General features: G+C 35.5%; 1 long non-coding RNA gene across 2 annotated transcripts in view; it reads right to left on the minus strand.

Moving 5' to 3' along the window:
- Positions 1–10528, minus strand: part of LOC150103514 (uncharacterized) — a 49116-nt gene extending 38588 nt beyond the window's left edge. For both annotated transcript variants that reach the window (XR_016548849.1, XR_016548848.1), the window contains exon 1: positions 10318–10528. This is a non-coding gene — a long non-coding RNA (uncharacterized LOC150103514). The remainder of the gene's footprint in view (positions 1–10317) is intronic.
- Positions 10529–13477: the final 2949 nt, after the last annotated feature.

The raw sequence follows: 13477 nt of genomic DNA on the forward strand, positions 1-13477 counted from the left end.
GTATCTATAAACAAGTCGTATTCTTATTCTTGAGATCATACCTAGCTAACCTTTCTTGGTTCTTCTTTTATAGTTATTTTCATATATATCTTTTTTAGAAAAACATTTAAAAAAAATAAAAAAAATCCTCTACCAACTCAGTACCTAACGAAAAGAAAATATTCTCTATCAGATCCGGTTCATATATATATATATATATATATATATATATATATATATATATATATATATATATATATATATATATATATATATATATATATATATATATATATATATATATATATATATATATATATATATATATATATATATATATATATATATATATATGTACGTTTATCATATACATAATTGTGCCCTCGATATATATATCATATACAGCCCTCGATTAGTGCGTCTAATTCGTTCTTTAAAACAGGTGCATTAATCATAACCTATGGGAAACAGTATAATTCGTTCCTCAGATTTCGTTTTTGATCCTTAATATTTTTTTATAAAATAATTAGGGTATATCTCAGAGTCTAGTTAAAGGAAAACCATGAATAAAAGAATTAGGGTATGTCTCGGGGTCTACTTGAAGGAAAACCATGAAGCTGAAAGACAATAAAAACATATTCAGAATATAAATTTTATTATTCTACTTCTTAACAAAGAATTGAGCTAACGTAGTTTACCAGGTATTTTGTTTCTTTTTTTCATACAACCGACGGTATGGCCCTATTGCCTCTTCTGCAAATTTTGCTGCTTTTTTCTTCATGAGGGTTAGCCTCTAAGCATTGCTGCTTAAAAACTTCGATTGTACGAAAAATATTTTCAAACTGTTTCTGTGAAATCTCTTTTGGCTGACTATCAGTGGTTCAATTTTCTTCATATTCTTCGGGAACTTCCTGCTCTGCATCTAAATTTAGCAGATCGAAATCACTCAATTCTTCAGAATGAGATTTAATTGACTCTTTGACGTTATCATTGAAAGGGAGAAAGAAATGAAGGACCTACGAATTGGTCGCCAACACGCGAAATCACGTGCTTTATAGATAAAATTTCCCAACTGTTATGCAAGCAAAATAGTTACCACTTTACAAACTACAATGATTATAAAAGAGAAGTTAATTTTCCGACGTGTAATAATAAACAACTCATCCCAGAAGACGGATTGATTACCCTATTATCAGAATGGAATCTCCTTTTTGTGACATGCGCAGAAGTGTCGAAGGGTCTCGAATCTGTGGGCGTACTATAGCAGACGACATAAATTTTGGCGGTAAAAATTCGGAACATATTGTACATGGAAGTAGCATAGTATGCCATTAAAAATAACTTTGCAAAATGTTTTAAATCGGTAACTAAATTATTTCATTCTGGTAATTTTTTAAAACAGTTAGCCATAAAAATGTATAGATAGAAATTTTTTTAAATATATATATATATATATATATATATATATATGCAAAATCTACATGTCTTAAAAATCTACGTCTTAAAAATAATCAGCTGGACAGTGTCATAGGTGCCAAAGGTTCGGGCACGCCCAAAAATTATGTAAGGCAGCCTACAGGTGCTTGGAGTGCGGCGTGATTGATCAGCATCAACATCAAAAGCGGCGAGGGACCAGACCAGCACCTGCTCCAAGCCATGCACTACCCCTGCCTGCTGCGCAAACTGCAGAGGACCTCACCCCGCCAACTACAAGGATGCCTTCTCAATCCAAAAAATCGAGGGTCAGCAAAAGCAAATCTTGCTCCTCCTCGTAATGACATATAAGCAACCTAGTGGGCCGTCCCCCAGTTCGAAACGCCTCACCTTGAACCACACAGGAAGAACCATGACCTACAACCACGATCAAAACATATTCTGAGGCTGCAAGCACGAAGTTACCCACGTCTCACGAGCCAGAGGGTTCCAACCTAACATCAGTTTTAACTGCCTGGCTTACCACCATGCTGCAGGAATTCAGCAAGACAAGCCCATCTTCCAGAAAGAGATTCCTCCAAGGCACTCAAACCATTATAACAGCCATCTGTCATGAGTAAAAAATTTGAACCCAAGTCGCTCATGATAGTGGCACGGAATGCGAATGGCTTAATGATCAAGGTCTTGGAGCTTCAAGAATTTGCGATTCGTCTCAGTGCTGATATCATCGTGATTAGTGAAACACACCTAAGATCAGCCAATAACCCTAAAATCCGTGGATACACTATGTACAGAAATGACAGAACTGGTGCCAGAGGGGGAGGTACTGCCATATATATTAAGAGTTACCTGAATCATAATACAATAGCCAACCCTCAAATCGTAAACCTCGAGGTGACTGGGGTGGAGGTACATGCCAGCAATGCTGGCAGTCTCAAGATTTATGCTGCTTATATACCCCCAAGCATTCCTCTGTTAACAACTGATCTGGACTCCATACTTGGACAAAATGATTCCATAATAATAGCAGGAGACCTCAATTCAAAACACACAGCTTGGCACAGCTCTTGATGAACTCTGCAGTGGTGACAGGTCCCACTGAGTCCACTCACTTCAGCCCATCATGTAGCTCAGATGTGCTAGACATCGTCATTGTCAAAAATATAAGATACCAATATAAATTGGAAGCAGTTAACGAATTATCTTCTGACCACATTCCCATAGTGCTTAATCTAGGTTCATCAAATCAATTCTCTCTTCCACACACTTTCATATCTTGGGATAGGTTAGCCAAGATTGGTCTGGTGCCCAATATCAGTAAAAAGGAAGAGATTGACATAGCAGTAAATAATTTAACCATACAAATTCAGAAAGCAATAGAATCATTCAGACAATCCACTGTCTTCCACCCAACCAACCGTATCGCAGAAGAAACCATGGAGCTAATCAGAGCAAAAAATAGAGCTAGAAAGAGATACCACAATACTAGAGCAGCACAAGACAAAACAGTATTGAACAACCTAAACAGACAGCTCTGGGAAGCTTTCCAAAAACACAGAAACCACTAATGGGAATTCAAATTGGCTAACATCAAGACTGGAAATTCCTAAGAGTCATCCGCACCAAAAAGAAACTCATACTCCCTATACAAACAAAGAAAGGAACAGTTCACAAAGATGAAGAGAAAGCCGAAGCACCAATAGATAACCTAGAATCTCAGTGCAACCCATCTTATGAAAATCTAATGTACAAAATTCGCCGGCATGTTAGATTAACTTTATGGCAGCACACTATTAATTCTGAACACATCACTCCGACTACTCCGGTTGAAGTAATAAATATCCTCACACACACCTAAATAATAAAAAGAAAGGCTCCAGGACCTGATGGCATAACTAACTGAATAATGAAACTACTCCCAAGAAAGCCCATAGTTCATCTCGTCAATATTACCAATGCAATTTTCAGATTCCATCATTTTCCCACTGCGTAGAAAACAGCCACCATCGTGCCACTGAATAAGCCAGGAAACAACCATCACCTTCCCGAGAGCTATAGACCAATCAGCCTGTTGTCCAGCCTTGGAAAGGTAACAGAGAAAGTGATCCTCACAAGACTCCAAGCAGAAACGGATAGGTTAGGAGTTTTGCCTGACGAGCAGTTTGGCTTCCGCAAGGCCCATAGTACAACTCAACAAATCCAAAGGCTAGTAGAAATCATTACGAAAGGTTTTAATTGGAAAATCAGTACTGCTGCCATCTTCATCGATGCAGAGAAGACGTTTGACAAAGTGTGACATCAAGGCCTTCTCTACAAACTCATAAAGTTCGGCTTTCCAATCAAGTTGATAAGAATACTCCACTCATACTTGAAAGACAGATATATGCAGGTCAGGGTCAGCGAAACGGTTTTGTCCAGACGAAGGGTCTTCGCAGGCGTACCTCAGGGCTCTCTTCTGGCCCCTCTCCTGTTCTCAATATACGTAGCAGACATCCCTCTGTACCCGAGAACAACATTCACTGCATTATAGCAGATGATACTGCATTAATGGCAAGATCTCTGAGCCCAAAACTGGCAACTAGAAGATTGCAAAGCAGTATACATATATTAGAGAGATGGCGTGCGGACTGGAAGATTCAGGTTAACCCACAGAAGAGTTCAGCTATAATGTTTACAAGGAAGAAAATCCACAATATGGAGGACATTCATCTTTTGGGAGTTAAGATTCCGTGTCAGAGCGAAGTCAAATATCTCGGAGTGATCCTGGATAGAAAACTTCTATTCAGCAATCATATACAGGGCCGACCATCTCGCGGATGAGATGCACCCTAGCCCCACGATCAAGTGGGCACAGTCGGTACACATTTGCGGAAACGTATATTTCGAATGTTTTTTTTTTGTTGTTGTTGTTTGTTTGTTTTTTGTTTTCCTGTGGCAAAACATTTGCAGATAAGAGGTTTTACAATACGTTTATTTCGAATTCTTTAATTTTTACTTTTGAAAAATATTTTAGGACCCAATAGGTTTCTTGCACTCGGGTCCCCTTATAGAGAAGGCCGGCCCTGATCAAATAAGACACATTACCTCAAAGACATCCAAGGTCATAACCCAACTCTATCTGTAATCAACAGACAAAGCAAATTGGATACACAAACAAAATTAACAATTTTCAAGATGGTGATTCGGCCGGTCATCACTTATGCGTCCCCCGCATGGAGCCACACCGTGAATACAAATATTCTAAAACTACAGAGATTGCAGAAAAAGTGCCTGAGAATGATTCTGGATGCCCCTTGGTTTATCAGAAAAGCAATTTTGCTTCACCGATCTAGCCATGGATAAGATGTTATTGAGCAATTAAAGCTCTGATCATGGCAGAAGAGTAAGAGCAATAGCCGAGCCTCAGTTAGAACTTCATTATATGATCTGGCCATCCTTATAAGGACTGGCTTAAAGGGGCGAAGCAAGAATGCTTTTCATCTTCCCCGTTATCTGTACAGGACAATGTAGGGATAAGGTGTTATTATTCTATTAAAGCTCTGATCATGGCAGGAGGGTAACAGCAATAGCCGAGCCTCAGTTAGAACTTCATTAGCTACAGCATTGCCATCCATTACCCTCCAAGGGTATTGGATTAAATGAATCAGTCACCGACTATGTAAGTAAAGGTGACATCTCAAAAATACGGACGATCTCTAGGCCACTCCATAGTGGGCGAAAGACCGTCCTAATCTCAGCGTTGGTTCCATTCAGTGACGGGTTCCCCCACCACTGAGCAGAACCGCTCAAATTCCGAGGAAAATAATTCACCGACAAAGCCCCTCAGCGGGCCGTGCCGGAGAACACCTACCCCGGGGACTCAAAGTGCTCCCTTAAGGCAAAAACCTTAAGAGAGCGAACTCAAAAACTCATCGCCCAAGGGGGCAACAGCCGAACCTCAGTTAAACTTCATTGGTACAGCTTTGCATTGCCATCCATCACCCCCAAGGGCATTAATGAACCAATCGACCGCATCTCACGGTCGATTGATTCGACTATACCCATGATCTGGCCAGAAATGTTATTTTAATCGTATATTCTTATTATTATGAATTTAAAGAAATGTCTTATTAACATCTAATTATATTATTTTAATTTAAAAGCATTTTTAAATAATGCAAATTATTTTTATACTATATAACAATTCCCAAGTTTTTTATTAGAAATTAATAAATTAAAATCATATATACTTAAAATATTGTAAATCGGAACAATATTTCTTTAAGTACATATAATTTTATTTATACAGCATATCTTTTTTTCAGTTCATTGTTTCACGCTCCCTAAATGAGTTCATATAAACTTAATATTACTAGTACTTTTTAAAATAATACAGAAATTTGATTCAAGTGCAAAGTCCTTAAAAATACTTGTTGTTTATAAAATTTACTTTTCTTGTCCAACACTCGGGAGGTCGAATCTGATCTAACAGATACATGCTAATTGTTAACATGAATATTCTTTAACCTATCTATTGCATAGGTTGAAGGTCATGAGTAGCTGCGCGTGAGTGCTATTTCGCGCTTTTGTTGCTGTCAGTTTGGTTTAACACGTGTTATGCAAAGATTTGTTATATTTGACCTGCGGAGGTCGCGGCACATCTGACAAATACTTGCTTATTTTCTAAGAAAAATTTTTATTCTTTATATTTCTTTGTTTCAATAATTTCTATATTGTAACTGAAAATAAATAAACCATCATGTATTACTGAAATAGAAAGCCAACGGCTTATTTTTATCATACACATCCTCTAGGAGATGTGCTTTACATTTATGGAAAATACTAAGGAAAGCCATCTGTAACTTGTTCCACCTTTGCAACGAGTTGCCCAAAGTTGCACTACTTATGCTTGTTTCCGTCGAAACGTTTAGTTTCTATATATATTTTCGACACGAAACTCTTGTAATTTCTATATTCGACTATAAAATAATGTTGGATTTAATATTCACTTAATTTGTACCATCAAGTATTATATTTACAGTGTTGTTCTTTATTTTATTTTTGCACTTTAGCACATACTAGTAATGAATCGCTCAGATATACCTTGTCCTATGCTGCAAAATTACGACCTCGACCTCCCTAGTGTTAAAAAAAAGTAACCGAGGTTAACAACGTAATTCTGGTTCGCTTGATCGAAATATGGTGGAAACAACTTAGTAGTAAGGAAATGATCCCAGATAATTGTTAAAAACTAAAATAACATTTTTTAAAAAAATACGTTTCTTATTAGCATTCTTTTATAGTGACACCAGCCATTCTGTGAATTTGGAAACGAATCACGTGGGATATTTCTTCATAAAATAAAATACACTTGCAGAAAATGACAGCCATAACAATTGCACACTTCAACCGTGATGATAATTACACACTACATGAGATTATATTTCAGTACAAAATAAATAAATAAAAATCAAATCTGCTAGTTGCAGTAACCATGGCGAGTTATTCATGCATCTGTATTTATTGCATGAGAATGAGTTTCTCCTCGCACAAAAAAATGAAAAGAAAAAATGTCATTGCGTTGCACTAAAATATAGCTCATTTATTTCTTTCTTCTTTTTTAACCCTTTAATTGCTACGGTCGAGTTAACTCGATCGATGAAAAATCGATTTAACTCGATTTTTCACCCCGTATACAGACAAATCGGCCCTACAGAACACACGCGATTTACAGACAAAAAAATACTAGTTGTGGTGGAGGGCGGTAGATGGCGTTAATGTGGATGATTGGTAGTAGAGGTTCGGTGGAGACTGAGAGTTGTACAGTAGGTGTCCTCCGGACTCCTTGGAGGTGTCACGAATAATAATAATAATAATAATAATAATAATAATAATAATAATAATATGCAGCACGATGCATAAACCACGTGGCTGCTGGGATTTCCGTGATGTCACAATATGGCGTCTATCAGTACATATCCGCGTCATCTTATTGATTAATTGTTAACAACAAATCAGTCGGGAGAAATATTGTCCGAGTTAAGTGAATTGTGTACTTCAGATGAAGAAGATCCTGGTGATTCTACATAAATTAATGTGTGTAATTTTCTTAATCAAGTGGACATCTCTTGATTATGCAAATTTTATAAAATACTATTATTGCCATTTTTGTGAGTGAACAAGTGTTTATCAAGAATGTTTGATGCTGTCCGGACTTCTTACTTCAGTAAGAATTTTAATTGATTTTTATTTATAAATTTTTTGCAACATTAATTCAGCACATGGGACAATGTCAGTACAATATAAAATCAGCAGTTGAAGGGTTAAACTGAGCTCAAACAATAACTTAAAAATAATAGCAAACGTCTTGCCACTGAGCTGCGGACGTATATCAGTTGCCATGGTAACGCGGAAGTATAACTTTCAGCTGAAATCAACAACTACTTTATTATACAAAAGGATATTAACAAAAGCTACCTTTAAGCTATTTTCGCTTCAGACCGGTAAAAAGCAACAGAAGAAATAATATACGCACAGAATTGTTCAAAATGAGTGGAGGTATATTAATATAATATCATTTGAAACTGTTCACCTACAGTGCTGATTTGTGCACTGAAACAGTTGTGTCAAGAATTTCCATGAGATGAAAAAGAGATGATCGTGAATGAACAGCAATATTTTCAGATTAAATTATAAAATTAGAGAAAATGGTAGATCAAGTCCAAAAAGCAGAACAAAATGTCGATTTAAAAATTGAGGCTTCTACATCTGCTTTTACATATTTACAATAATTTTATACTCTGTTAAACGATATAATTCTAATGTACTGTTTTGCAGCAATTTTCCGTTATTTATGATCCATTTTTACTTGCCTTTATGTTCATTATTCTACTACTTTGTTTCTATACTTTTTTTGCATAATTATGTTTAATATTTTAAAAGCATTTGTTATAAATTTGGCTGTAAATGTAATAGGCTATGTTATGATCAGTAGTATGATGGTTTAGGAAGACCATGAAGATTATGGTTAAGTCATATACATAAAAACCAATTTCATTTGAAAATCTGCTCTTGTTTATATGCTTTTTTTTTTTACACTGATAGTGAAATTATATACTGTTTATGCATAAAATCTTGTCTGCATTCTACAGGTGATTAACATTTTCAATGTCTTTTGAATTTTTACATCAGCTTATAATTTATCGATAAACCCAATAATCAACTCACACAAATATAAATTATTTACTTTTATTATATAAATTATTAATTTTATTATATTTATATTTATTTAATTCTATTTAGTTTTACTGCTCTAAATTATTTGCTTATTTTAAAATGTTACACCCGATTAGTTCTTAAAAGAACTGGGCGATGGACTGAGTCCTTGACTCTTTATCCCGTCATCTGAATGAAGTAAATCTGTGTGGATGGAGTGTTATTGAGCTAAAAAGCTCTAGTCAGGGCTAGGTAACGGCAATAGCCGAGCCTCAGTTAAAACTTCATTGGCTACAGCATTGCCATTTGTTACCCTGATTAGTAAGTAAAGGGTAAAATCTCAAAAAATCGGATCGGACGATCTCTAGGCCATAGGCCACTCCATAGTGGGCGAAAGATCGTCCATATCTCAGCGTTGGTTCCACTCAGTGACGGGCTCCCCGACCACTGAGCAGAACCGCCCAAATTCCGAGGAAAATATATTTTTTTCCTCGGAATTATAAATTATATATATATATATATATATATATATATATATATATATAAATTATATATATATAAATTATATATATATATATATATATATATATATATAATTTATATATATATATATATATATATATATATATAAATTATATATATATAAATTATATATATATATATATATATATATATATATATATATATATATATATATATATATATATATATAATATAATTTATAATTCACCGGCAAGAACCCCTCAGCGGGCCGTGCCGGAGAACACCTTCCCCGGAGACTCAAAGTACTCCCTTAAGGCAAAAACCTTAAGAGAGCGAAATCAAAAACTCATCACCCCGGATAACAGCAACAGCCGAACCTCAGTTAACTTCCTTGGTTCAGCATTGCCATTTGTTACCCTAGAAGTCTACCTCTTTCTACTCACTCCCAAGGGTCCCACACCCGATTATTATACGTCATTTACTTTTTTAAGAATTAGCATACAGAATTTTTGTTGGTGTAATTAAAAATTCTTATTTTATATAACTTTTACTAAAATATGCCCATAAAATGAAATTATTTTAATAATCATTTTAGATTTTTTAATATAGTATAACTCTTTTGTTTTAATTAAACTAATGTTTAGAAACTAATTAAATATAATATATTTTTATATAATGAAGTTAGCTCAATTTAGTAGTTATAATTGTGCTTGCTTTTAATTTTATTCCATCTGCTTTACAAATCCATTTGTGGTCACTATTGCTACCTTTGAATTTAAATATTAATTAGTGTAGAATATTATGGATCCAGTCATATTTTATAGTTAAATATAAAATAAACGTAATAAACTTTTCAAAATGTGGCTGGAACCATAATATCATTCTAATGCCTATCATTTTGTAGCCTTTCTGCTATATTTTTAGCAAGTATGATTGGTTTGGTTTGTTTTTATTCGATGTGAGTACTTTGTAATCTAAGAACATTTCGTCCATTTCTTTAATATCAAGCATGTTTACACAGCTTATTAGTAACCTATAATATTTTGTAGAAATGCTATATTATTTGAATATGAACCGAGTAGTCATTTATTTCATATTTAATACCTTTCAGTTCTTTCTTAGATCATCAATTTCTTTAACCATTATAGAAAAATATTAAAATTAACTTGTTATATTGGGTTTTTATTGTACTTCTTAATTTCTACTAATTTGCTATTTTACAAATACCTTTTTCATAATAATCGATTGGTCAATCATCGATGATTTTAACAGCTTCGATTGGAATATTATGCTTAGGTAGTGGATAGATTTCTGGAAAAACTTGTTATGAAACTATTACGTTTGTTCGCTAAAATCCGGATTTTACGGAGAGTTAAAAAGAAAATATTAAGACTAATATGCAAAAAAAAACACAAAAAAACCCATGAAACTAATGATAATGTATGCGCCTAGCCTTGAATAAATGATTCGTTTCAGGCAAGTTTGCCTCTATGTTTGGAACAAGTGCGACACCTATTACCGCAATCATGTAATATTGTTTTAATGCCATATACGAGGCACATAACCCTCTGATATGATACGTAATAACCTTGATGCAATGAAATACAGTAAGGTAGAGTGGAGTGTTGTTCTTGAAAATACGGCGGCCTTCAAAATGCATTTTATTATTTAAAATTTACATTCTCAGCAGCGGAGTTCTTGACTTCGGAACTTAAAAAAAAAAAATTTACAAAAACAAACCTACTGCGCATGTCCGAACATAAATGCATATTTCCAACATAAACAAAAGTGAATGTATTTATTTATTTTTTATTTTTTGTAAAAAATTCTCAGTGATTTTGTTTTTCATCGTTGAAAGAACAAATTTATATTCGAGGATCTCGTTTAAACATAAAATTAGACAACTAAAGGCGCATATTGGAGTAAATTAAAGACCTAGAAGCTTGCATGACGATCTTATGTAAATAAAAAAAAAAGCGGTCTGAAGGCCCTTGAGCCGTAAATAGAATGCCGAGCGTGTAATTAGGTAACATTAAAGTAGTCGGCATGGATGAATGGAGGGGTTGCAGACAAGCCGATAGCCATTTTTACTTCCCACGAAAATGACGTCAAATACGTACTGTTGGAAACCGTGATGTTTATGTTGGCATCCGTCTACAGGGGTTGTTTACAGCTTTAACCGACCTCCTCACGGCAATTCGTGTACGCAGACACTTCCAGCAAACTCTAACCGATCCATCCCACTTGGATCTACAGTGGCGCCGCCTGTTTTTCTCTGAAAAGACAGCGTAGCATTGTTGCTTTTAGGGGGACACCTGAAGGCAGTGGCTCGGAACACCAGTTTCCTAGAAGGGCATTCTATAATTCTACTTGATTATCGTCGGCATCTCGCGATTGGAATTCTTTGTACATGTTGTTGGCAAGATAGTAACTTCTTACTCAGCTATGTTTCAGGCCGAAACGGCTTGCTACTTAAAGATGACTGTAGTTTATTTGAAAATGAAATATGCAATACTGACTACAGTACATTAGCTCCCAGCTTATACACCCCCCCCCCCCAACTCAGAAACAAGTTCCGAAAATGGCTACTTTAATACAGTTTATTCCATTTTTTTTTAATTTTTAAGGCGAAAATCAATTGTTTAATTAATAATAATTAATTAATAATCAGAAGGTTTTCTTTCGCATCTTACTGTTTTCTATAAATATATCGAATTTTTACAGAAAACGCAAGAACTTAATTTAAAAATAATAAAGTTGGAGCTGTCCGATATGGTCATGACGACTTTTCATGAGCGGTCTCTTGATGGAAGGTTACCAAGCACTTTTCGGAGTCATCATCTCTGCTAATGTATGCTCCGTCGCGAGCATTCGATATGAACTAACCATGACGCTTTGAATGTGGTAAAATAGGCGGTGCAAGGCGTGCCGGTGTATATGTAGTTGAAACTATCACCTGCTGATGGAGTTATTGCAATGCACCAAGAAGAATCCAAGAACTAGTCAATGCCCAACTAACAGCACTCTTATCCTGTGTCTCGTTGATGCGAGAGGCGTCACAAGTTATGATAACTGAAATCTAACGAGCCATAATCAGCAGCATATCGAAAGGCAAAGTTGTTCAAAGAATACATCACACCAGGGTCCTTCTTTGGTTCTTGATCACTCTGTTTTATTTGATATTTTGCATAAAATAGGAATGGATAAAAATATTATGAGAATTTTGTTCAGAATATATGGAATTTAAGATCTGAAGGAGAGGATACTGAATGGATCCCCATAAGAAAGGGTGTGATACAATAGTGTGGGGTGTCCCCCACTCCTTTTTAATGTCTATAGTGAATGGATGATGATGAGGGAGGCCTTGGAAGATCTGAAGGATGGAATAAAGATAAACGGACACCTGATAATTAATATAAGATATGCAGATGATATTGTACTTATGAGCGAAACAGAGGAAGGCTTGCAAAGAATTTTGAACAGACTGGACAGGGTTGGAAATGAGAATAAACATACAGAAGACAAAAGTGATGAAGATTTCAAAGAAAGGAAATGATGGGATGGAAATCACCTTGAATGGACGAAGAATAGAAGATGTGAAAATTTTTGAATACCTTGGGAGTTGGATAACAGAAGATAGTAGATCTAATTATGAAATTAAAACAGAATTAAAAAAAAGCAAAAGCAGCAGTTTTCCAAATATACCACATATTAGGAAACAGAAATCTGAACAAACAGTTGAAAGTAAGAATCCTCAAGACTGGAGCGTGGGGGCGTATGGATGTGAATCCTGAGCGATCAATAAGGAGATGAGTGAGCGATTGAATGCATTTGAAATGTGATGCTTGAGAAAAATGGATCGTATCAGCTGGGCTGAAAGAGTGAGCAATGAAGAGGTTCTTAAAAGATTCAAAATGAAAAGAGACTATATGCTAGTATCCAAAGAAAAATAGCGTTTGCAGGACATTTGATGAGGGGGGGGTTCTTCTGGAGCTTCCCAGACTAGTATTGCAGGGGATGGTGGAGAGGAAGACCCCAACTGCAATGGAAAGACAACATCAAAGATTGGACGGGTAAGAAGCTTACAGAAGCAAGAGATAGAGGCATGGAAGCGGACTGTTCATCAGCTGCAACCCTCTTAAAGAGGAGGCCACAGGATTACATTAGATTAGATTAGATCACTTTTCCTCCCACATATGATATCGATGTGCTCTAGTGCAGCAGAAGCTGATCTTGAAACATTGACATACAGGACACCTGAGAAGTAGAAAACGACGTCTGATCCAACTAATCTGTGTTTCCACACCGACAGCACCATGAATCAATGCACCATGTGGTTCATTGATTCATTGTTTCCACACCGACAGCACCATGAATCAATGAACCA

This window comes from Typopeltis vanoorti, chromosome 9 (genome assembly GCF_054136105.1).
Source record: "Typopeltis vanoorti isolate ZY-2024b chromosome 9, IOZ_Tvanoo_1.0, whole genome shotgun sequence".
Taxonomy (NCBI): domain Eukaryota; kingdom Metazoa; phylum Arthropoda; class Arachnida; order Uropygi; family Thelyphonidae; genus Typopeltis; species Typopeltis vanoorti.